The 26951-nt window shown below is 39.1% G+C and overlaps 1 non-coding gene across 1 annotated transcript; it reads right to left on the bottom strand.

Annotated features, from left to right (window-relative positions):
- Window positions 1-15678: 15678 nt before the first annotated feature.
- Window positions 15679-15785, bottom strand: LOC112739256 (small nucleolar RNA R71). Its single transcript, XR_003170191.1, has one exon. It is a non-coding gene; the product is annotated as a small nucleolar RNA R71 (small nucleolar RNA).
- Between the last annotated feature and the right edge of the window lie 11166 nt (window positions 15786-26951).

Raw genomic sequence — 26951 nt, 5'->3', positions numbered from 1 at the left:
TGGCAGGGAGTGGCTGGTCAGCCTTCTCCTGCGGGGTAAAGTGTTTCTCCCGCCAGGAGTCATCATGCATGATGTCCAGGATGGACATAGAGGGTTCTCCTCTTTTTCATTTGCCATTTGTTGCCTTTCCTTTTCCTTTTCTTTGAGTGTCAGACATCCTGAAAAACAGAAATCTATGAGATAATAAAAACAAGAAAACAAGTAGGCAAATAACAAAATAAGCACAAAGTGGCAAAGGAGCAGTAGAATAATTAAATGAGTTGAAGAATGGTGCATTTTGGATTGGTTCGGGAATAAAAGCTTAGATGAGAAATTTCAATCCAAAATGTAATATAAATAGAAGTCATGTTAATTAGGAAAAATCTAAAATCATGCCTTGGTTAGAAGGTTAAAGAGAATAGTGAAAAACTAAGAAGAGATGTTTGGGAAATTAGGTTGGTTAGGATTGAAAAAGAGGTTAGAAAGTTGAAAGCATGGAGTTAGTAAAAAGAAAGTCAGAGTAAGTGGCATGATGAACAGTTTCTAAGTAACAAGAATTCACAATTATAAGCAACAGTCAACTCATATTCAAACAAGGAAATCAAGTTGATGATGATTCATATAGATATGGAAATAGCAAAACTGGAATTGAATCATCAAAAATGCAATTAATTAACCAGGAAATCGAAAAGAATAAGAAAGCTTGCCCTTGGATTCATGAATTGGTTTAGTAAAAGCTGAGTAAAGCAGAATGCAAATTGCCAAAACCAAAATATGAAGGAAAATCAGAACAATTTACAGAAATTTGGGCAGCACTTCGGCTAAAATTGGATGTTCCCGGGTAATAAACCGCAAGCAGAATAGTTCATATGAATTAAAATACAGCTTCAAATACAGATACGGAATATGAACATGAAAAAGCAGTGTAAAAAGCAGTATGCAACAGTAAAGAACAACATATGAACAGTAACAACATAAGAATTGCGAAATTGATAAAACAAGAAGTACGAACAGCGCAATTTATCAGGCCTAAATCCACTAACCACATCCTAGGCTACCTAACAACCTAGAATCTACTACAACATGCATATCTAACTAGCCTAAATTTGAACATAAACGGAAAAAATATGCAATTAACTACGAATTGAAAGAGTGGTGTTTGGCAGAACCTGGTAGGCGTATGAATGAAAGTAGGGCAGAGAGATGGTAGGGGGTGGTTGTGGTGGTGGCTGACGTGGCGGTTGTGGCTGTCCGGTGGTACAGGGTTCGGATAGGGGTAATGGGAGGGGTAGGGGTTAAGGAGGAAGGATGGGAGAGGGTGTGGGTGGTGGTGGAAGGCGCAGCTGTGATGGCGCGGTGGCGGTGGCTGTGCGGCGGAGGGAGCAGCGGTGGTGGAGGGAAGAAGAGAAGAGAAAGAGAAGAAAGAGAGGGAAGAAAGAAGGCGGTGGCGTCGCGGCTGGGTGGTCGACGGTGGTGCGGCCGGTGATGGCGGTTGTGGGTGGCGAAGGGTGGAGAGGGGTGGAGAGGGTGGTTGCAGAGAAGAGGAAGAAGAAAGGGGTTGGAGGGGGCGCGACAGGGTAGGGTTTCGCGTGACTGGGGGGTTAATGAATTTGAATCCACGTGATCACGTGGGGCACGCGGTCGCGTGGGTTACGCGATCTCATGGAATGGGTAAAATGGTGAGTGACGCGGTCGCGTGAGGCATGCGACCACGTCGATGGAAATTATGCGAAACACACAATTCCAGCGTCGTTTCAGCGCAACTCTCTGTCTCCACTGGGGGTGCTATGATATCCGCGCGACGCGGTCGCGTCGCTCGTGCTATCGCGTGGGATGGGTGTTGTGCAAGTGATGCGATCGCGTCAGGGACGCGACTGCGTGGGCCGTTTTGTGCTAAACGCACAATAGCCGCACAATTCCAGCCCAACTTTCTGGGCGTTGGATCTTTATGCCAATCTCCAGATCACACGGCCGCGTGATTGACGCGGACGTGTGGGAGGTGATTTTCGCAACTGACGCGATCGCATGAGCAATGTGGTCGCATCACTCGCCTTTTTTTTATGAAATTATGCAATTATGCAGTAAGCAATGCTAATGAATAATATTCAGGTTCAATTGAAAAAAAATAAAAATAAATAACACGAAATAAAACTGAAAAAGAAACGACCATACCATGGTGGGTTGTCTCCCACGTAGCACTTTTAGTTAAAGTCCTTAAGTTGGACATTGGATGAGCTTCCTATTATTGTGGCTTATGCTTAAATTCATCCAGAAATTTCCACCAATGCTTGGAATGCCAACAGCCTCCGGGGTCCCAAACTAGGCATGTAAAGCTTCTGAGCAGCTTCAAACAGATTCTTAGGCTCCCGGTGTGGCAAATGTCAGAATAGATTCCAGGACCCCAAACTTTGCTTTTAAATCCGCCTTCATCTTGATCTATATTTTTTCATCCGGACGGTTTAGAAATTAGATTCTTACCAAGATAACCAAACGTTTTCTGAGATCCATTTGATTGAACATGAGACCAATCCGTGCACTTCGAGTTGAAGCGTGGAACCTTATTGAACCTTGTGCACCAGCTCTGAGTGTGAGCCATTTCTCTCTTACTCTTAAAGCCGCAGAGAGCTCTAAGCTGGCCATCTGTTTCAAGCAAACCATATTCAAGTGGAAAAGCAAAGTTAAAGGTTAAGGATTGTACCCACTTGAAGCTTGTATTGGGTGGTAATGGCCTTGGGATAGGTGTTTCTAGTGGTTCTGTAAGTTCTACTCCCTTGTGGCTCTTTTGTGAATTCCTCCACTTCTTTGCAAACTTCTTCAAATGTATCTGTGTCCTGATCAAAGTCTTCTATGTCTTCCGCATCACTCAAGTCATAAGCTGGAGGTTGAGAGAAATCTACCTCCACATCTTCTTCGTATTCACTTGGATAAGGTTCTTCAATCTCAGAGAATTCACTTGCGGATGCAAGTTCATTACTAGGAAAACTTGACTTGTGACTATCATCATCAAGGAAACTTGCTTCCTCCTTAGCATCAATTGTAACGTCCTTGATAGAATTCTCCACAATTCTGGATTCCCATGGAAGTTCAGCGTCTCCTAAGTCTTCAACCAACTCTTCTTCTTCTATAATGACAGCTTCCTCTACTTGTTCCAGTACGAAGTCATGCTCTGTTCTGTCCACTGGAGTTACTAGTATCTCCTAATGCTACGTTCTTCATTAGATTGTCCACATGGGGTTGTAGAAGGTTCTTGAATGTTCGAACGTCTAGAAGATAATTGACTTATTGCTTGCTCCAGTTGATGAAGGGTTGTTTGAAGTTGATCTACTGTTTCCTTGAGGCAAACCTGTGATTCTGGAGGTGATGGATTTGGACATGGTACATAGGGAAATGGTGGTGTTTGGGAGTAATCGGATTGGGATTGGGGTAAATAAGGATCATATGGTGGTGAATGGAGAAAAGGCGCTTGTGAGTGTGGTGGTTCAAAGCTACATTGAGAGGGCGGTCTATAGGCACAGGGTGGGCTTGTTGGTAGTTACAAGATTGTCCACCATATCTGTCAGCTTAGTATGCATTGTAGAATGGCCTTTGTCCATGATATCTTGGAGGATGTTGTTGCCTAAAGGGTTGATCAAATCCTCTTGGCTCCATCCATCTTTGATCTCTCTGACCTTGATGCATATTCCTGTTATAGCTTTCACTCCTTTCAACAATATTAAAACCAAACTCAAAGCGAGAGGGGTGAGAATTCATAGTAGCTAATAAAAATTAAAAAGCAAAAAAAAAATAGATAAACAGGAAAAATAAAATATTTACAATAACCAATAATAAAGCACACGTTTGCAGTTCCCTGGCAACGGCACCATTTTGACGTTAGGATTTTTGCTGGTAAAGAATTTTATAAAAATAGTCGCGTTGTAAGTATAGTTTCTAAACCAACAGAAAATCCCTTCGTACAAACGTTTTGGTTCTCACACGTAACAAACCCCTTTAAAATTGATAACCGATGTATTTAAATCTCGGGTCGTCTTCTCAAGGAACTGCAGGGAAGTATGTTCTTATTATTGGTTATGAAGATTGTAAATTGGGGTTTTGAAGGTAAGTAGCAAATAATTTCAATCGCAATTAAAACAAAGTAAATGACTGTAAAATAAACTTTTGGTAAGGTATGAGAAATTGGAAGTCCTATCGTAGTTATCCTTATCAATAGAGATGAGAATTGAATCTTAATCCCACTTAGTTAGCCTTTACTAAAGCAAGGGAAGGTCAAGTGGACTAATTAGTTTGATCTTCAGGTTCTGGTCAATTCCTAAGAAAGGAATGGAATTATTGAAGTTCAATTCAATTAGCAAAGATAACAACTATCGATCATGTTGAGTTTGATAACTCCTGAGTTTCTGATTTCTTAACCAAGACCAGAAGAGGAAAAGTAAATCTACTGGAATAAAAATGTCTTCAGATTGGAAGCAACAGTAACATAAATAAAAGAGAGCAATCATAAACTGAAATACCTCAAATAACATTAATTAAGAGAATTATCCGTAACATAGAAAAGTTCATAAATTAAATTGAGAAGATAATAAAAAGGAAAGTTGAACCTGATAAAAAGGGACAATCATGAAAGCAAGAAAAATAATCCTAAATCCTAATCCTAAGAGAGAGAGGAGAGAACCTCTCTCTAAAAACTACATCTAAATCATGAAAAGTGAATAATTGGAGACTCTCCTTTGAATGGATGCATTCCCCCACTTTATAACCTCTAATCTGTGCTTTCTGTACTTGGATCTGGGCTAAAAAGGGCTTCAGAAATTGCTGGGAGCGTTTTCTGTAATTTCTGGTGCGTGGCCTCTGTCACGCATCTGCGTGGGTGACGCGGTCGCGTCATCTGGAGTTTTCCTTATCACGCGTTCGCTTCGGTCATGCGTCCGCGTCATCTGCGTTTTGCTCATGGCGCGCGTTCGCGTCATTCACGCATTTGCGTCGCGCTCTCTTCGCGCCAGGCATGCGGCCGCGTCGCCCACGCGTTCGCGTCACTGCCTGTTTCTTCAAAAACTCCATTTTGTGCTTTCCTTCCATTTTTGTATGTTTCCTTTCCATCCTTTAAGTCATTCCTGCCTTAGAATATCTGAAACTACTCAACACACAAATCACAGCATCGAATGTTAATAAAGGGTAATTAAAATAGTTATTCTTAAGGCATAGAAAACATGTTTTTCACATATCTCATATAATAAGGAAGGGAAAGTAAAACCATGCAATTAACATGAATAAGTGAGTGAAGGATTGAGTAAATCACTTAAATTAGGCACAAAATATATCATAAAATATGGGTTTATCAGTTACTTACCCTTTTTCAACATCAATGAGGGTCCGTCCCGTAACTAGGAAGGGTCTTCCTGGAATAAGGGGTGCACTCTTGTGCCCTTCCATGTCCAACCCCACAAAGTCAGTGGGAAAATCAAAGGGTCCAACCCTGACAATCATGTCTTCAATTACTCCTGATGGTATCTTAATAGACCCATCAGTAAGTTGAAGGCATATGCGGGTTGGTTTGACTTCATCAGTCAAATAAAGCTTCTTTATTAAAGAAGCAGGTATTAGGTTGATGCTTGCTCTAAGGTCACATAGAGCTATCCTTGTACAAGCATCACGTAGAGTGCATGGTATCATAAAGCTTCTAGGATCCTTTAGTTTCTCTGGTAAGCTGTTCTGAATGATTGCACTGCACTCTTTAGTGAGGAGGACTGTTTCTGTCTCTCTCCAATCCTTCTTATGACTTAAGATGTCCTTCATGAACTTAGCATAAGAGGGTATCTGTTCAAGAGGTTTTGCAAAAGGGATCTTGATCTCTAATGTTCTGAGATACTCTGCAAAGCGGGCAAACTGTTTATCCCTTTCCTCTTGACAGAGTTTCTGAGGAAATGGCATCTTAGCCTTATATTCATCAATCTTGGTTGATGAAGGCCGAATGCCATATATGTTGGAAGGGGAGTTACTAGCTTGTTTAGGAGGGTTGTTATCAGTGAGTGACAGACCTCCCTTGCTTGGGGTTTCAATGCCCATGTTGCTGTCCCCTTCCCGGCGTTTGACGCCAGGGGCATCACTCCCTTGTGGGCGTTCAACCCCAAAGGTGCTGCCTCCTTGGGCATTTGAATGCCCAATCTCTGCCCTTTCCTGGCGTTCAACGCCCAGTCTCTTCCCTTTCCTAGCGTTCAACGCCAAGAGTGATAAGAATTATCTTGTGCAGAGTCCTGGTTATCCTCTAATCTCCTGTTCTTCTGAGGTTGGGTGTTCACTGTTTTTCCATTCCTCAGTTGAATGGCCTGGCATTCCTCTGTTATTTGCTTAGATAATTGATGCCTTGTCTGGCCCAGTTGTGCTTCTACATTCCTGTTAGAAGCTTGAGTCTCTCGCAAAGCCTCTTGCAGTTCTAGTAATTGTTGGGCAAGGGGGTGCAGTTGCTGAGTCAATGGGCCATCATGTTTTGGAGGGTTAGGTTCAGTATATACTACCTTGGCCTCTCCTTTTATAGAAGTCTCAGCAGATGAGTACAGATGCTGATTAATGGCAACTGTCTCAATAAGCTCTTGGGCTTCTTGAATGGTTTTTCTCATCTGTATAGAACCACCAAAAGAGTAGTCCAAAGACATTCTAGCCATGTCTGAAAGCCCATAGTAGAAGATGTCTAACTGTACCTATTCTAAAAATATTTCAGTGGGACATTTTCTTAGCATCCTCCTGTACCTCTCCCAGGCATTATATAGAGATTCACTATCTCCTTGTTTGAAGCCTTGGATGTCTAGCCTTAGCTGGGTCATCTTTTTTGGAGGGAAGTATTGACTTAAAGACTTGTCCATTAACTGTTTCCAAGTTGTCAAGCTAGCTTTAGGCTAGTTATCCAACCACCTTTTTGCTTGATCTTTTATAGTAAAAGGAAAGAGCAATAATCTATAGACATCTTGGTCTACTCCCTTACTGTGTACTGTGTCAGCAATCTTTAAGAAATCTGCCAAGAACTCTGTAGGTTCTTCCTGAGGAAGCCCAGAAAACTGGCAATTTTGCTACACTAGAGTAATGAGTTGAGGGTTTAGTTCAAAGCTACTTGCTCTGATGTGAGGTATGCTAATACTTCTTCCATAGAAGTTAGCAGTGGGATTTGCATAAGATTCCAAAGTTCTTTTGAACTCTTCATTCCCATTTGGATTCATGATGAAGAAAGGTAGAAGAAGAGAAAGAGGGATGAAGATAGAAGGAGTAGGAGAAGAGATGGAAGTAGAGAAGATAAACAATAATTACAATATATTTTTTTATTTAAACCGAAATTAAAATTAATTAATTAAAAGGAATGAAATTCGAAAAAGAAGAAGGAAGAGTAAAGGATGAGATTTTGAAAATTATGAAAGAGAAAAGTTAGTTTGGAAGTTTTGAAAGAGAAGAGAGAGAGGATAAGTAACTAATTAAAAAGAGATTTGAATTTAAGATTTGAAATTTGAAAATTAAAATTTAAGTTTTGAATTTGAAATATTTGAATTTTGAAAAAGTTGAATTTTGAGATTATGAATTTTGAAATAAGATAAGATAAGATATTGAAAAAGATATGATTTTTTTTAAAAGATTTTATTTTTGAAAATTCACAACTAAGATAAGATAAGATAAAATTTTAATATCAAAATCTGAATTTTTAATGATATTTTTGAAAATTCAGAAGAAGATAAGAAAGAAAAATATATTTTTTTTATTTTTGAATTTAATGATGAAAGAGAAAAACACACAAAAGACACAAGACTTAAAATTTTTAGATCTAGTGCACCTTATTTTTGAAAATTTTGGAGGGAAACACAAAGAAACATGAAACTTAAAAATTTTAAGATCATACACAAAGAAAACTCAAAAATACTTTGAAGACTAATAAGAACACAAAGAACAAGACTCAAAGAAATTTAAAGAACACTAGAACAAACAAAGAATACCAAAATTAAAATTTTTGAAAAACTAAAAATAAATTTTCGAAAATCAAAAGAAAAATAACAAGAAGACACCAAACTTAAAGAATTGAAACAAGACTCAAACAAAAAGACACTAAATTTAAAAATTTTGGAAAAAGGACTCAAGACTTTCGAAAATTGACTCAACGAGAATAAGAACAAAGACTGAAATAAAAGAAGAAGGTGACAAGAAAGATAAAGGTTTTTGGTAAAGTTTTAAAATTTTTGGAATTGAAAAACAGGAACATGTAAGACTCAAACCAAGAACAAAAATTAAACAAAGAAAAAAAAATATTTTTTTGAAAGAGGTTTTTAATTTTTTCGAAAATAAAGCAGAGAAAAATAAAAATAAAAGACTCAATTAAAATTAAAAGACTCAATTAAAAATAATCAAGAAACGAAGTACCTGATCTAGGGAGCAAGACAATCCATCAGTTTGTCCAAATTCGAACAATACCCGGCAACGGTACCAAAAACTTGGTGCACAAATCCCCCACACCTTCGTACAGCTGTACCAGCAAGTGCACTAGGTCGTCCATGTAATACCTGAGCGAGTCAGGGTCGATCCCACGAGGATTGTTAGTTTGAAGCAAGCTATGGTTATCCTGCAGGTCTTAGTCAGGCGAAATCAAGAGTTGATAGATAAATATTTATGGGATTTAAACTAAGTTGACATGTAAATAAACAAAAAGGGCAATTAATAGTAGGAATATATTGTATAAATTAAAATCAGTAATAAGAATAAAGTAAAGGATTGGAATTGCTTTGTCTTTCTGAATTAACTCTGATATCACTGTCTTCTTTGCTTGTGAGTGATCTCTTCAGTGGCAGGCTGTATGTGATTAATGCCTTTATTGAGAGGTCATCAATACTCCTCAAGATATGAACCACAGGGTTAGTGTGGATCCATCTCTGCTTGAGGGTGAAGCGCTTACAGTCCATTCTCCTTAATGATTCTACTCAAAATGCCACAGACAAGGTCGGATCTTCCGGATTAGAGAATGCTGCATCATAGGGTTCTAGCCTCTACCACAGAAACCATAATCTCCCCATAAATCGGCTGAACTGGTGTCTCGAGAAGTCCCCAACAAAGTCGAAGATTAACCGTCTGAGAGATGTATGATTCAAGCTGGTGGTGCGTGCTTGATAATGAGGGATTGTTGTGTCGGTCTAGAATTTCTCTTATAGAAATAAGAACTTCGTTGTAAGCATAGCTCCAAACCAACAAACAAATCTCACATAAAAAATTTGAGTTGTCACATGTACAAACCCCAATAAAAATTAACCGAAGTATTTAAACCTCGGGTCGTCTCACAATGAATTGTAATGAAGTGGTCAATTATTGGCTATGAAGAAATACGGGGGGTTTGATTTGATAAGAGGACAAGAAAATAAATTGCAAGAAAAGTAAAGAAAACAATTAAAGAAAGCAAGTAATAAAGAGAGACATTCATGGCAAGGATTGAGAATATAGGTTTCTATCCTAGTCACTAATCATAACAATAATTAACAAGAATTTATCTTTTTTCGTCATCTCCAGAAATGGAAGAAGGTATAATGTTATCTTCACATTGAGAGAAAGTCAAATAAGACTAGTTAATCTCAATCTAAAAGTTCTAATCAACTTACTAATTGAATTAGCAAGAGATTAGAGTCAATGGAAACAATACTAGCTAACAACCCTAGATCACCAACATAGGCTGGGTATTCATGACTCAAGATTGCCTAATTCCTCTTTCCAAGCAAAGAATGCTCAAAAAGCTACTTTAATATCCAGCCAAGCATTTTATCAAACACTTAGGAGGCATAAAGGGAAAGCATAATAAATTGGAAGAAAAAAATAAATTCTACAACTACCAATTGCAAGGAATTAATATTAACAACTCAATTCAACAATAAAAGAACATCGAACGTTAAATTGCATTAAAAGTGATCCAAATACAACATGAATTCATTAACCTAAAAGAGGCATAAAGGGGAAATTAACATGAAAACTAAGAGAATCAAACTACTAGAGCATGAAAACGTAAAGGAAACAACATGAGAACAAGAATCAAAGCCTAGATCTAAGATGCAAAGTACCCTACTAAACTACATGATGCTATCCTAAAACTAATTACACCCCCTTTGTCCAAGCATGAATTCTACGTGAAATACCCTCGGAAATGAGTTGGATTTGGGCTTGGGCAGCTCAGAAATAGCCCTCAGTGTTTTCACTTTAATGAGGTCACGTGCCGAGTGTCACGCGTGTGTGTGGGTGACGCGTGCGCGTCGCTGGCCGAAATTCCTCCTCATGCGTACGCATGGGTAACGCGTGCGCGTGGCTTGCAAATCTTCAACGCACGCGTACGCGTGGATGACGCGTGCGCGTGGCCCTCAATTCTCCAAATGCTCATTTCTTCATGAATTCTCCACTTTGCATGCTTTTCTCTTCACTTCTTCTATCCAATACTTGCCTTATAAACCTGAAATCACTCAACGAACACATCAAGGCATCGAATGGAATTAAGGTGAATAAAATCACCAATTTTAAGGCCTAAAAAGTATGTTTTTACACTTAAGCACAAATTAAGGGAGAAATATAAAACCATGATATTTCGTTGAATAAATGTGAGAAAAGGTGATAAAATCCCCTAAATTAAGCACAAGATAAACCACAAAATTGGGGTTTATCAAACCTCCCTACACTTAAACTAAGCATGTCCTCATGCTAAACTCAAGAAAGAAACTAAAGGTATCAACATTTATTCAATGCAAACTACCTAAATGCAAACTACCTACATGCAATCTATCTAAACGAATGCAAGTGCTTGGTCAACATAAATCAATTCCCTAGAAAATATATATAAGCATAAGGGCTAAAGCAATAGCAATCAAAGCAAACCCACAATTGAATTGAGTTATTGAAAGATTTTACAAACTTGCAAGAAAAGATGATCATGGGTGGAAACACATGTAATTGAGCGATCGAACCCTCACCGGATGTGTATCCGCTCTAGTCAATCAAGTGTATGGGGTTGATTCACTCAATTCTCCCCTAATCATGCTTTCCAAGATTTATTGTTCATCTAACAATCAACAATTATTTTATGCATGCATACAAATATCATGAGGTCTTTTCCATAGGTTGTAATGGGGCTAGGGTCAAGGTGAGGATTGATGCCAGGGCATCTTAGGCTAGTTTCACTATCCTTTTTCTTTGTTTTTGATAGGTTTTATGCACTTTCTTGAGCTACAAGTAAGCAATTAAGTTAGAAATTTATGTATGCCTAGATTCATTCAACTGTGATTAATTTGATGCAATTTCATGAGAATTATGCTATAATTACTTATATGCTAAGAATAATGAGAATTCTCATAACTTTAGCAAGGCTTTGATGCATGTATTGGTTGATGATAGGTGAAAGAAAGCATGAAGGAAGGTTGAAGAAGGAGCCTGGAAAAGATGAAGAAGAAGCAATGTTGGTGGCCAAGTTGGACCACCAACGTTGTTGCAAACGTTGAAAGGGAAGCAGAGCAATTGTCTGCATAATCTGCTGATGCTCAGGTTGGACGGAGCGCTGGACATCCAACGTTGCCCCCAACGTTGCCCCCAACGTTGTGAAAAATGAGCTTTCTGGAAATTCTAAAAAACTGTAACGACGCGTATGCGTGCTGTATGCATACGCGTAGATTGGAAATTCTGGCAATCCACGCGCACGCGTGGGTGACACGTACGCGTTGATGGGTAACGTTGGACTCAAACGCTACCTCCAACATTGAAGGTCAACGTGCGCAATGGTAAACTCCAAAATCTGAATTTGAAAACGCACAACGACGCGCATGACGCGTACGCGTAGGCCTAGTTTTTGAGAATCCACACGCTCGCGTGGAGTACGCACACGCGTGGAGTATGCGCACGCGTGGATATGCAAACATTGGAGGGAACGTTGGAGGTCCAACGCTGAGGCCAACGCTCCCCTACATGATTTTAAAACTGGGAAATGAAATTTTTGCATCCACGCGCACGCGTGCAGCACACGCACGCGTGGATGAGCATTTTTAACCCTTGTGCGCAAATGCGCAAAGCACGCGTATGCGTGGGTAGCAGAACGTTGGGCCCCAACGTTGACTCAAATGCCAATGACAGCATATTTATCTGGTTTTATTGAAAGGCGTTTGAGTCAACGTTGGCCCTCAAACGTTGACTCCAACATGAAGCACCAGAACTTGCAATTAAAGCATATCTCTTTTCAACAGCAAGGGAACCCAATTGGAGCCATTTCAACCCAATTCTATCAAGGCCAAAACCTAATTCAGAGATTAAAGATCAATGGAAGAAGTGTATAAATAGTTTAGAATTTAAGTTAGAGAGATCATCCTTTTTTTTCCTCACTTTGGATTTTACTGCACTTTCCACTTCTTTTCTCTTGATTTTACTAGAAAGCTTTCATTTTTCATCCAATTGGATAGTTATCTTGGGAAAGAAGCTATTCATAATTGGATCTCCTCGGAACCTTGGAAGAGGAATGAGGAGATCATGCTAGAATTTCTTTCTCACATTGGATTAGATTGGGGTTTAGATGGATATAGTGACATGTAATCCTACCAATACTTTGATCTATGAATTTGTGTGGTATAATAAGTGACCAAACTTTATCTCTTCCCATGAGCACTTAAATCAAGGAATTGGGCAATTGTTCATGCTTAGAGAGATTAGATTACCAAGGAATTGGGATCTAATCACTTAAGATTGCCAAGGAGATCAATGAATGCATTGATTGAGGAAGAGATAAAAATGAATTTGATTCGGAGAATTATCACATCTCCTGACCACAATGAGCTCCCCCATTTCTGATCTACCCATTCTTTTATATTCCGCTTCTTTAATTTCATGATTAATCCCCATTCCCATTTAATTTCTTGCAATTTAAGTTTCTGTCATTTAATTTCATGCAATTTAACTTCTGTCATTTAATTCTTGCAATTTAAGTTTCCCGCCAAATTTACATTATGCTATTCTCAACCAAATCTAATTCTGCTCAACTAGCACAATTCTCCAATTAACATTGATCAATCTACCAATCTCTATGGGATTCCAAAAACTTGGTGCACGAAATTGTGATCTCCAGGCTCGAACAAATCCTGGTAATGGCTCCAAAGCTTGGTGCTCTGATCTTAATTCATAATTGTCACAACTTCGATACAACTAACCAGCAAGTGCACTGGGTCGTCCAAGTAATACCTTACGTGAGTAAGGGTCGAATCCCACGGAGATTGTTGGTATGAAGCAAGCTATGGTCACCTTGTAAATCTCAGTCAGGCAGATATAAAGTGATAATGGTGTTTTCGAAAATAAGTAATAAAAGAAGGATAGAGATACTTATGTAAATCATTGGTAGGAATTTCAGATAAGCGAATGGAGATACTTTCGTTCCTCTGGACCTCTGCTTTCCTGCTATCTTCATCCAATCAGTCTTACTCCTTTCCATGGCTGGCTTTATGCAAGGGCATCACCGTTGTCAGTGGCTACATCCCCTCCTCTCAGTGAATAATATGCTCACGCACCCTGTCACGGCACGGCTATTCATCTGTCGGTTCCCGATCATGCTGGAATAGGATTCACCCTCCTTTTGCGTCTGTCACTAACGCCCAGCACTCGCGAGTTTGAAGCTCGTCACAATCATTCAATCATTGAATCCTACTCAGAATACCACAGACAAGGTTTAGACCTTCCGGATTCTCTTGAATGCCGCCATCATTCTAGCTTACGCCACGAAGATTCTGGTTAGGAGATCTAAGAGATACTCATTCTAGCTTAATTCATGTAGAACAGAAGTGTTTGTCAGGCACGCGTTCATAAGGGAGAAGGATGATGAGCGTCACACATAATCATCACCTTCATCACGTTCTTGGGTGCGAATGGATATCTTAGAAGCGAAATAAGAAGAATTGAATAGAAAACAGAAGTACTTTGCATTAATCTTTGAGGAACAGCAGAGCTCCACACCTTAATCTATGGAGTGTAGAAACTCTACCGTTGAAAATACATAAGTGAAAGGTCCAGGCATGGCCGAGATGGCCAGCCCCCTAAAATGTGATCAAAGGATCATAAGGTAATCCAAAGATGCCTAATACAATAGTAAGAGGTCCTATTTATAATAAACTAGCTACTAGGGTTTACATGAGTAAGTATTTGATGTATAAATCCACTTCCGGGGCCCACTTGGTGTGTGTTTGGGCTGAGCTTAAGTGTTGCACGTGCAGAGGCCAATTGTGGAGTTGAACGCCAGTTTTTGTGCCAGTTTGGGCGTTCAACTCTGGTTTTGGATCCTTTCCTGGCGCTGGACGCCAGATTTGGGTAGAAAGCTGGCGTTGAACGCCAGTTTACGTCGTCAATTCTTGGCCAAAGTATGGACTATTATATATTTCTGGAAAGCCCTGGATGTCTACTTTCCAACGCAATTGGAAGCGCGCCATTTCGAGTTCTGTAGCTCCAGAAAATCCACTTTGAATGCAGGGAGGTCAGAATCCAACAGCATCAGCAGTCCTTTTTCAACCTCTGAATCTGATTTCTACTCAAGTCCCTCAATTTCAGCCAGAAAATACCTGAAATCACAGAAAAACACACAAACTCATAGTAAAGTCCAGAAATGTGAATTTAACACAAAATCTATTAAAAACATCCCTAAAAGTAACTAGATCCTACTAAAAACATACTAAAAACAATGTCAAAAAGCGTATAAATTATCCGCTCATCAGATTCGACCTCACTCTACAGTGAGTTTTTACTTGATGACAATCCAGTGCACTTGCCGGTAGGAAATTTATTGAGAGGCAAATTTTCGTGAATCAAGTTTATGGCGTCGTTGCTGGGGATTCGCTTTGTATTGACAATTACTAAATTGAAGGATAACTAGATTGAGCACTTTTCTTTTCTTTTGGTTAATTGAATTTTATTTTTGGCAGTTCATTTTCATTTTCTGCAATTTTTAGTTGTTTTTCTTTAATTTTACCTTAATGCTTTACTTTCAGCAAAACTAACCCACTAACTCATTAACTGTTTGATTAATTGCCTCAATTGCTCTAACCACACTTTTTCATTAATTGTGAAATTCTTCACTTGCTGGTTATTGCGTGTTATGCCACTTGTATAACAGGTAAAAGAGAGGTTTCAACCTCTTTTGACAGTGAACCAAAAAGACCCTTCTTGAGATTAAGAAGGGAAGCAAGAGGAAAGAGGGTTGTTGGTGCAGAAGAAGAGGAGGAAGACTTTGACATAACTATGGAGGATGATATGGAAAAACATCATGAAGGAGAGGTGAATAATCATGCCAGAAGAGGTGGAGCCAATCCTGCTGGATAAGAGAGGAGAGTTCTGGGATCATACATCAATCCAAACCCAGGAAACTGTGGTAGCAGTATTCAAAAGCCAAATATCCATGCTAATAATTTCGAATTGAAGCCTCAACTCATAACTCTTGTCCAGAACAACTGCTCTTTTGGAGGAAGTGCCCAAGAGGATCCTAATGAGCATCTCACTAAATTCCAAAGGATATGTGACACAGTTAAATCTAATGGTGTTCATCCTGACACTTATAGATTGCTACTGTTTCCATTTTCTTTGAGGGACAAAGTATCAAAATGGCTAGAATCATTCCCCAAGGAAAGCTTGACAACCTGGGAAGATTTAATGAACAGATTCTTAACAAGGTTCTATCCTCCACAAAAGGTAAACAGGCTAAGAACTGGAGTGCAGACATTCAGACAGCAGGATGGTGAGACTCTTTATGATGCCTGGGAGAGATTCAAGGATTTGACAAGGAAATGCCCACTGATATATTTAATGAGTGGGTGCAAATTCATATCTTCTATGAAAGGCTGAATCATGAATCAAAAAAGGCTATAGACCACTCATCTGGAGGTTCCCTAAACAAGAAAAAGACCATTGAAGAAGCCATTGATATTATAGAGACAATGGCTGACAATGAGTATTTTTATGCCTCAGATAGAAGCAACAACAGGGGAGTCCTCGAATTAAACCATATGGATGCAATCTTGGCTCAGAACAAGATAATCACCAAGCAACTAGCTAGATTGACCAAGCAAATGGAGAAGAATCAGGATGCAGCTATCCACACTCAACCGTCACCTGATGGGTGAAAATTAGATTTCCACACAAACTCACCGGCAAGTGTACCGGGTCGCATCAAGTAGTAATAACTCACAGGAGTGAGGTCGATCCCACAAGGATTGATGGATCAAGCAACTTTAGTGAGGTGATTAGTCTAGTCAAGCTAATAGTGGTGAATTGGATGAAATTGAGGAAACAGAATATAAATTACAGGAATTATAAATTGTAGAAGGTAAATTGACAGAATCTTAAAGAGCAAGAAATGTAAATTGCATCAAATGTAAAGGGAATTAGGTGCAGGAAAATTAAAGAAAGCAATAGATCAGAACTCAGAACAATTGCAAAAGATTTAAATTGCATGAAAAGTAAATTCCGATCACAGCAAGCTCAAATTTAAAGTGCAGAGGAACAGAATTGCAGGAAGATTTAAATTGAATTCAACACTGAAATGTAACAAATGCAGAAAGATAAAAGTGTATTAACTATGCTAAGCTCTTTGGAGTCTCTAATCCTCCAAGAGAGATTTGGAGTCTCTAATCCTCCAGCCTGAGCCTCTATTCTACTCCTACTCCTACTGTGCGCTTCTTTTCTCTAACAGAACTAAAGCCTTTTTATAGACATTCCTAAATTACAAATGAAATTGAAATTGAAAACAAATTACAACTAAATGCAAAATTCCTATTCTAAATGATCCTTGTGCCTTTGAGTGATGTCAATTGGACTCTGCTTGCTTTGGGGCTTCAATGGGCTTGAATTGGAATTAATTGAGCCAGAGTTAAAGCTTCCAGGAGAGCGTAGCATTCATTTAGAGAACGGGGCGTTCGGGCACCCACGCGTACGTGTTCCTCATGCTTGCGCGTGCTTTTGCATTTTCACCCATCGACGCGTACGTGTAACCCACGCATATGCGTCCTCTTAACGAGCACTACGTTTGCTTAATGAACGCTACCCCACGCGTGCGCGTCATATACGCGTCTGTGTGGGTAGCAAAAATCTCAATTCCATGCTTCAGCGCCAGCCACGCGTGTGCGTGCTTTGTCCCAGGTGCACCATTGACGCATGCGCGTTAAGCACGCGTGCGCGTCATTTGCAAAACTTTGCCTCCAAATTTTAACTTGCCTGAAAATGCTGGCTTAGTTAATGTAGCGCTCTCTTTTGAAAACGAGTGCCAAACACATCCACGCGTACGCATCCTTGACGCGTACACGTGGATCTTCGAAAATTGCCACTGACGCGTAGGCGTCCAGTGTGCGTGCGCGTTGCTTACTGAGCGTGGCGTTCTTTGTTTGAATGCAGCGTTACTCTACTCTGCCATTCTTCCTCTTCATTTTTCACCTGAAATCAACCAAACAAATACATCAAAGCCTTGGCGTGATCATCAAATCTTGCATCTTTCATATTATCAACTAAATCTTGCAAGAAATCCAATGAAAATACATAAAATTAACAATGTTTGATTGAAAAAAGAAAAGCCTGAAATTCTCACTCAAATAATTATTTGTTGCCTAAAAATGCATGAAAACCAAATAAAAACTAATGAAATAGGCTTGTGAAACTAGCCTAGGAAGACTTGTCATCACAACACCAAACTTAAATCTTGCTTGTCCCCAAGCAAGCAGTAAAGCATAAGAAAAATTAATGGAAGCAGAGAAGTGTCTAAGCCCTTTATTGGAAGACATTTAATACTGATTAATGGGGTTTTCATGCATGGTATCTTATAGACTTTTATTCTGTGACTGAGATATCAACATTCCTTTGGATCCTTACTTGAATTACACAAAAAAAATGAGACTTGTTATTGCTTGGTCCTTAGTTTTTCTTTTTCTCTTTCTTGGCTGAGGTTTATTGTTTGCTGAGGCTCAATGTTATGTGGTAAGGCAGCTTTTTAGAGTAAGCAAGCTTTCAGCCAGCATTCCCGCCCCAGTTGGTTCAAGATGCTAGGTTTTGGAACACCCCTATGGGCTTACTTGCTCAAGCCTCTCCTTAGCACACACGCTTCACAGGCATTTAGCTTTGTTTTAATTTGTTCTTTGGAAATTGATGCCCAGCACCTCTTTGGGTTACTAAATGCTTTGTCTCAAAGTAGCTCTTGATGGTGGACTTTCGGTTGGCAATCCCGGGTTAGTTAACCCAAGTTGCCGGGTGATGAAGAACCCCTTAGAACCTAGTTATCCAAGCTTATCTTTGTACAAGAACATCACAGGCATTTATCCAAATTTCCAGTTATTGGTGCCCAGCCTTGTTTATTTTTTTTGTTTCTTTCTCTTGCATTTTCTTTCTTTTATTTTGGACCTTTTTCATTTGTCAAGTCTCATAAAATGCAACTCAAGTTCATATCACAAAGTTACGCCAACATTCGGCCTTATTTATAAATCAATGACCTAGAACATACCACCACATAACCTCATTCTGTCTCATATCATACCAGACTTTTACTTTTTCTCTATTTCACAGTAATTTTTCTTTTATTCAAGCATGAGGAACAAAGCATATAATTTAAGTAAGATGAAAGTGAATCAAGCACTTAGACTAGCAAGCCAAAACAGCATGGAAACAAACAAACTAACAGACAGTAAATAAATCTAAGAAGACGCTACTCAACAGGGGACATTTGCACTTTCAATTAGCATAATTAAGCTAAAGTCAGTCAGAGAATAATACAACCTCTTGGAGTCCATTTGTTTCCTCTGTGTCATTATCATTGTTAGGTTCCTTGTCCTTCCTTTGTCCATCCACCTAATGATGTATGTTTCTCTCCAAGAGATTGAATGACTTCCTACAAGAGATATTGAAAGTTGCTTATTCCCCAAGCACTTGAGAAACAGTTATCATGCATGTATGCTTGTGATTCTCTGAACCTAAGTTGGTGTGGGAACACCAAATGTAGTTCCTTTCCTACTTCTATATGCAGCAGAATGGATACATGCATGAAACATCAAGTACTTTTTTATTAAGAAAATAAACTATGAACTAGAAAATAAGTTATGAACTAGAAAACAAACTAAAAACATAACAATTATTAAGTAGTTCCTCTGATTGTTTGGAGCTGATACTAGTCATGCTGAGGGTGTAATGTGTCCTTAATAAAATTTTTTGGTGGAACACCAAACTTAGCATCCAATATTCACCCCTTAATTATTTTGGTGTGCAACACCAAACTTAGCTCTTTGCAATACAGAAAAATCCACTTAACTCCTTTATTGAAATAACTAAGAAAGGAAAAACTACTGACCTGTAGCTGATGACTTTCTTCCTCTTCTTCCAGTTTGTTAAGAGGAATGACCTCAATGGTAAAGAGGAGCCAGTCAGTGCCCCCTTTCTTGGCCTCTCCCCAGCAAGATTCTTTTTGTTAATTACTTGATTGAGCTTTCTTGCTAGTTATCCAGGGGTTGGATTGCTTGTGGTTAACCTCTCCTTCTTCCTTGATATGTTCAATGGTAGCTTGGTCACAATCCTCTCTTCGGTGTTGTTGTTGGTTGCCTTCACTTCTTTGAATTCAAGACTTGGTTGCTGTGTGATTGTTGGAGCTTTATCTTCATCAAAAGCCTTTTGAATTGGTGGCTCAATGAGCCCTTCTTCTATGCAACTTTCTGCCTAACTTGAGTATGGACTTCCTTGATTGTCTTCCTCATTTTCTTGTTCTTCCACTTCCTCTTTTGCACTCAACATTTGATGTAATAGTATTTTCATGGAAGAGGTTTGTTGTTCTTCCCAAGATTTTTTCATCTCCTCTTCATATCTTTCAATCACAGATTCAAGTGTTGAGAGTCTTTGGTTTAAGGAAATTTGTGGTAGTTGTGAGTTTTCATGTTCCCTTGTCATCTCAAGTGGCTTTTGTAGATGTGCAGTTTCAGGTTCAAATACCTCCACCACCTCATTCTTCATCAAATTTTTGCTTGACACAGGTGCCTCTTCTTCTTGCTCTTCCACTTCCTCCTTCACATCCACCAATTGGTCTTCATCTTCCTTGCTCAGCAATTCTAAGGTTCTCCTCATTTGCTCTAAGTGCCCATCCATCTTCTTGAAGAGGGTCTCTTGTTCTTTCCAGGATTGTTCTTGTCTTTCCAAGAGTTCTCTAGTTCTCTCCCTAGAGTCTATGGCACTTTGCAGGCATTGTTCTGCTTGAAGTAAGAGAGAAGCAGATTGAGGTGTATTTTGTGGGTTTGTGGGTATTGTGGTGAAATTGTGTTAAGGAATATGGAATGAATCTTGTGAGTTATGAAATAAGTTTTGTGACTGTTGAGATGAGTTTTCTGTGTAGTGGATCTTAAGGGAGGCTTTGTGTTGAGGCAAAATCAAGTGAAAATTTTTTAAGTGAAAAACTGGGAGGTGAGGTTGGACAATTTAGCATGAATGAGTTGAAGGTTTGCTCAAGTGTTGATGGCTCTTGATAAGTGGAATATGAGCTATCAAATGCTTTCTGGTTTTGATCCTCCCATCCACAATGTGAATTATTGTAGAATTCATCAGAGTGTGGATTATCTTGTGGCATTGGGGAGCAATTTTGCATGAAATTATTGAAAGCACGCTCTAATGATGATGTCTCTTGATGAACAAAGTATGGATCATCAAGATTCCTTTGATTTTGACCCTCCCAGTCACAATATAAGTGGTTGTTATAGCAGTACGAGTCATCTTGTGGCTCTGGGAGGTGTTCATACTCTTTCATTCCTTGTTGATACTCCCATCCACCATTAGTATAATGACCTGAATCATCTTGTGATGGTGGGCAATATCTTATGGAATTGTCTTGATTATTTTCTGAAGTATATCCCCATTGATTGGACCATCGACAGTTGGACAGCAGCCTCATCTGCAATGTCATCCTGCCATTGATATAGTCCAACCCATCCGTCAGCATCCTTGATCTAAAAGGTGCAGTTAGGCAATGCTATCACTTTAGAACCTCGTATAGAAAGGTCTGGATGGCGAAACAAAAGCCAATTGCTGGTGATCGAAATTGTGATTACACTTTTTACAACTCCGCACAACTAACCAGCAAGTGCACTAGGTCGTCCAAGTAATACCTTACGTGAGTAACGGTCGATCCCACGGAGATTGTCAGCTTGAAGCAAGCTATGGTTATCTTGTAAATCTTAGTCAGGAGATTTAAATGAGAGAATTGATTTTGTTTATAAAAAGTAAATAACATGAAATAAATGGTACTTGTGATTCAGTAATGAGGAACAGGTTGAAGTTCCGGAGATGCTCTATCATCTGAATCTCTGCTTTTCTACTGTCTTCTTCTCCAAACATGCATGGCTTCCTTCAATGGCATGCTGTATGATCCTCTCGGATGAAAAATACCAGGTACAATCTCTGCATGGCTAATCAACTATCGGATTACTCGTCTCGGATGATAAATACCAGGTACAGCTACCGCACGGCTAATCATCTGTCGGTTCTCACTAGCGTCGGAATAGGATCTCTCTATCCTTTTGCACACTGTCACTGCGCCCAACATTCGTGAGTTTGAAGCTTGTCACTGTTATCCCTTCTCAGATCCTACTCGGAATACCACAGACAAGGTTTAGACTTTCTGGATCCCAGGAATGCTGCCAATTGGATCTAGCCTCTACCACGAAGGTTCTGATCTCACGGACTCGGTCCGTGAATTAGAGACCCAAGAGATACGCACTCAAGCTGTCGCCCAATGACTACATTGAGCTCAGATAGAACGGAAGTGGTTGTCAGGCACGCGTTGATAGAATTGAGAATAATGATGGGTGTCACGGATCATCACACTCTCTATATTGAAGTATGAGTAAGTATCTTAGAATAGAATCAAGCGTGATTGAATAGAAAACAGTAGTAACTGCATTAATCCATTGAAACACAGCAAAGCTCCTCACCCCCACCTATGGGGTTTAGAGACTCATGCCGTAGAAGATACAATATGAAGGGTCAAATGTCATGAGTTACTAAAATGAATCTCTAAAAGTAGTTTTTATACTAACTAGTAACTTAGGTTTACAGAAAATGAGTAACTAAGTGCAGATAGTATAGAAATCCACTTCTGGGACCCACTTGGTGAGTGTTTGGGCTGAGCTTTCAAGTTTTCACGTGCATATGCCTAAAGTTGGAGTTAAACGCCACCCTGGGTGCCAAAATGGGCGTTTAACGCCAAGAATTATGCCAGTTTTGGCGTTTTACGCCAGAAAGTTTTTGGTTGGATTTTAACGCCAGTTTGGGCCATCAAATCTCGGATAAAGTATGGACTATTATATATTGCTGGAAAGCCCAAGATGTCTACTTTCCAACGAAATTGAGAGTGCGCCAATCAAGCTTCTGTAGCTCCAGAAAATTCACTTCGGGTGCAGGAGAGTCAGAATCCAACAGCATCTGCAGTCCTTTTTCAGCCTCTGAATCAGATTTTTGCTTAGGTCCCTCAATTTCAGCCAGAAAATACCTGAAATTACAGAAAAACACACAAACTCATAGTAAATTCTAGAAATGTGATTTTTGAATAAAAACTAATAAAAATATAATAAAAAGTAACTAAAACATACTAAAAACTATGTAGAAACAATGCCAAAAAGGGTATAAATTATCCGCTCATCACAACACCAAACTTAAATTGTTGCTTGTCCCCAAGCAACTAAAAACAAAATAGGATAAAAAGAAGAGAAAATACAATAAATTTCAAATATCAATGAAGCTCAGTTCCAATTAGATGAGCGGGACTAATAGCTTTTTGCTTCTGAACAGTTTTGGCATCTCACTTTATCCTTTAAAGTTTAGAAAGATTGGCATCCATATGAACTCAGAATTCAGATAGTGTTATTGATTCTCCTAGTTCAGTATGTTGATTCTTGAACACAGCTACTTTATGAGTCTTGGTCGTGACCCTAAGCAATTTGTTTTTCAGTATTACCACCGGAAACATAAATGCCACAGACACATGACTGGGTGAACCTTTTCAGATTGTGACTTAGCTTTCCTAGAGTCCCCAGTTAGAGGTGCCCAGAGCTCTTAAGCACACTCTTTTTGCTTTGGACCACGACTTTAACCGCTCAGTCTCAAGCTTTTCACTTGACACCTTCACGCCACAAGCACATGGTTAGGGACAAGTTGGTTTAGCCGCTTAGGCCAGGATTTTATTCCTTTGGGCCGTTCTATCCATTAATGCTCAAAGCCTTGGATCCTGTTTACCCTTGCCTTTTGATTTAAAGGGTTATTGGCTTTTTTTGCTTGCTTTTTCGTTTTCTTTATTTCTTTTTTTTTCAAGCTTTTGTTTTTCACTGCTTTTTCTTGCTTGAAGAATCAATTTTATGATTTTTCATATTATCAACAACATTTCTCTTTTTTCATTATTCTTTCAAGAGCCAATAATTTTAACATTCATAAACTTCACAATAAAAAATATGCACTGTTCAAGCATTCATTTAGAAAACAAAAAGTATTGCCACTACATCAAAATAATTAGAATATTTTCAAGATAGAATTCGAAATTCATGTGCTTCTTGTTCTTTTGCAATTAAAAAAATTTATTTAATAAATGTGAGGGATTCATGGAATCATTCATAGCTTTAAGACATAGACTCTAAACTTTAATGATCATGTAATAAAAATAAGACATAAATAAACCTAAAAGCAAACAAATAATAATAAAAGAAAGGGAAATAAAGACATAAAAATAAATGACTCTAATACTAATGCTCATGTAACTCTTAGAATAGGTTTTTAATAATAAAAGTTATCACAGAGTTAGAATTCAACAACCTTGATTTTGAGGGGTAGGTGCTCCTTCAATCTGTGGGACGTTCAACTCTTCAAGGGACAGCTTCTGACGCTTTAGCTCCTGTATTTCATGCCATTGTTTCTCTTGTTCTATGAGAATTTTGCAGAGCATGCTATTTTGATTCTGCTGCTCTTCTTTGAGTTGATTCACAGCTTCTTGCAGCTATGATAGATGCTTCTAAGCGGGCCCAATAGTCAAATTGAGAAATTTCTGGGAGGAGCTCATGCGCACCCCCTCTTGATGAGGTTATCTTGAATTTGAGGTCCATCCATCACTTTTTTGGTGATTGGGCGTTCAACTGTGATATATTCATCCACACCCATCTGTACCCCCACATTCTTGCATAATAGACTAATCAAGCTTGGGTAGGCAAATTTGGCCTCAATGGATTCCTTGTTTGCAAACATGTAAATTTCAACAGGGATCAGCTGATGAATCTCTACCTCCTTCCCCAGCATAATACAGTAAATCATCACTGCCCTCTTGGCAGTGACTTCAGATCGGTTGCTGGTTGGGAGTATAGAATGTCCAATGAAATCCAGCCAAGCTCTAGTAACTGGTTTAAAATCTCCTCTCTACTGGTTTGGACACCTTTTGAATTGGTAATCCACTTGGTTCCAGGGAGGCATATGTCTTATAGAACTTGATCTAGCCTTTTATCCTTGGCCATTCTCCTATTAAAGGACTCTGGATCATCTTGTAGTTGAGGAAGTTTAAGAACTTCTCTCACTTTGTCAAAGTGGAAGTAAATAATCTTCCCTCTGACCATAGTCTGAAAGGAGTAGAAAGCAGTTCCTTCTAATCTTTGCTTTTCTGTCATCCACATGCTTTCATAGAATTCCTAGACCATGTTTCTTCCAACATGTATCTCAGGATTAGCCAGGACTTCCCAGCCCCTGTTTTGAATCTGCTCTTGGATCTCCGGGTATTCATCTTCTTTCAGATTGAACCTAACTTCCGGGATCATTGATCTTCTGCACACAATTTTAAAATAATGGTCTGCATGTTCTTTGGTGCAGAAGTTCTCATGCATCCAACGTGGTTTTGGATTGCTTTCTTTCTTGTCTCTTGAAGCGGTTTGTCTTCCTTTGGGTGCCATGAGATTGGTTTATTTTAACTCAGGGATCACAGAAATCACACAAAATTTAGAGATTTGCTTACCCTCAAGCAAAATAAAAAGAAAAAAGATGAATAGATGGAGAGAAGGATTCGAATGATGGAGTAAAGGGGATGGCCGAATGTATAAATAAAGGGGAGGGGAGGGAATGGTTCGAATTTTTAGAAAAAGATATGATTTGAAAGATATGATTGATAAAAGATAAACATGATATGAAAAAGAGAAGATTGTTTTCAAAATTTAAGAGATATGAAAAAGATATGCGGAAGTTAAATCTGAATTTTTGTTAATGGAAATTAAAAAATGAATGTTTGTAATGTTTGGATGCAGAAAATTTTGAATTAAAACATGAAAATTCGAAAAAAATTGAATTGGAAACGAAATTACCTCTCCCCTAGCTGTTCTGGCGTTAAATGCCTATCTCGTGGCCATTTTAGGCGTTTAACACCCAGCCAGGGTAGTTAAACGCCAAAAATCTTTCTTTACTGGGCATTTTTCTGAACGCCCAGAATGCTGCCCATTCTCGCATTTAACGCCCAGAATGATACCTTTATTGGCGTTAAACGCCCAGAATGGTAGACATTTTGGCGTTTAACGCCCAAATTGCCTTTTTTCTGGAATTTTGACGCTAGTGAGCTCCTTTTCTCTGTGATTTCTCTGTTTTATGTCTTGAACCATCATTTTCCTGACATATTCACTGAAATGGATTAGCTAACATTAGGAAGAAAATTAAATAAACTTATATAATTGTTATAAACATCTAATTTTTTATAATGGATGGATTGCCTCCCAGTAAGCGCTTATTTACTGTCTTTAGCTGAACTTTTACTGAGCTTTTTAATTTAGTCTCAGTTTTGAGCATTCTTGCTCAACATTGCCTTCAAGATAATGTTTGATTCTCTGTCCATTGACAATGAACTTCTTATCAGAGTCCATATCCTGAAGCTCTACATATCCATATGGTGACACACTTGTGATCACATATGGTCCCCTCCACCGGGATTTTAATTTCCCAGGGAACAATCTGAGCCTAGAGTTAAACAGCAGGACCTTTTGTCCTGGCTCAAAGACTCTAGATGACAGCCTTTTGTCATGCCATCTTTTTTCTTTCTCTTTATAAACTTTAGCATTTTCGAAAGCATTGAGTCTAAACTCCTCCAGCTCATTCAATTGGAGTAACCTTTTCTCTCCAGCTACCTTAGCATCAAGGTTTAGGAACCTGGTTGCGTAGTAGGCCTTGTGTTCCAGTTCTATTGGCTGATGACAGGCTTTTCCATACACAAGCTGGTATGGAGAGGTCCCTATAGGAGTCTTGAATGCGGTTCTGTATGCCCACAGAGCATCATCCAGACTTCTTGCCTAATCCCTTCTACGAGTACTTACAGTCCATTCCAGGATTCGTTTTAGTTCTGTATTTGAGACTTCAGCCTGCCCATTTGTCTGTGGATGATATGGAGTTACCACTTTATGGTTAATTCCATATCGAACTAGAGCAGAGTCAAGCTATTTATTGCAGAAATGAGTGCCTCCATCACTGATCAGTATCCCAGGGACACCGAACTTGCTGAAGATATGCTTCTGGAGGAACTTCATCACTGTCTTAGTATCATTAGTGGGTGTTGCAATTACCTCTACCCATTTAGATACATAGTCTACTGCCACCAGAATATAAGTGTTTGAATATGATGGTGGGAAAGGCCCATGAAGTCAATACCCCATACATCAAACAACTCAATCTCTAAAATCCCTTGCTGAGGTATGGCATAACCGTGAGGCAGATTACCAGCTCTCTAGCAACTGTCACAGTTACGTACAAACTCTCAGGAGTCTCTATAGAGAGTAGGCCAATAGAAGCTACATTGGAGAACTTTTGTGGTTGTTCGCTCACCTCCAAAATTTCTTCCATATTGTGATCCATGGCAATGCCATAGGATCTTCTGTGCCTCTTCTCTATGCACACATCTACGGATTACTTCGTCTGCACACCTCTTAAAGAGGTATGGTTCATCTCACATGTAG

The sequence above is a fragment of the Arachis hypogaea genome, chromosome 13 (genome assembly GCF_003086295.3).
Source record: "Arachis hypogaea cultivar Tifrunner chromosome 13, arahy.Tifrunner.gnm2.J5K5, whole genome shotgun sequence".
Lineage (NCBI taxonomy): Eukaryota > Viridiplantae > Streptophyta > Magnoliopsida > Fabales > Fabaceae > Arachis > Arachis hypogaea.
The sequence above is the reverse complement of the archived record's forward strand: the minus strand, read 5'-3'. Positions and strand labels throughout refer to the sequence as shown.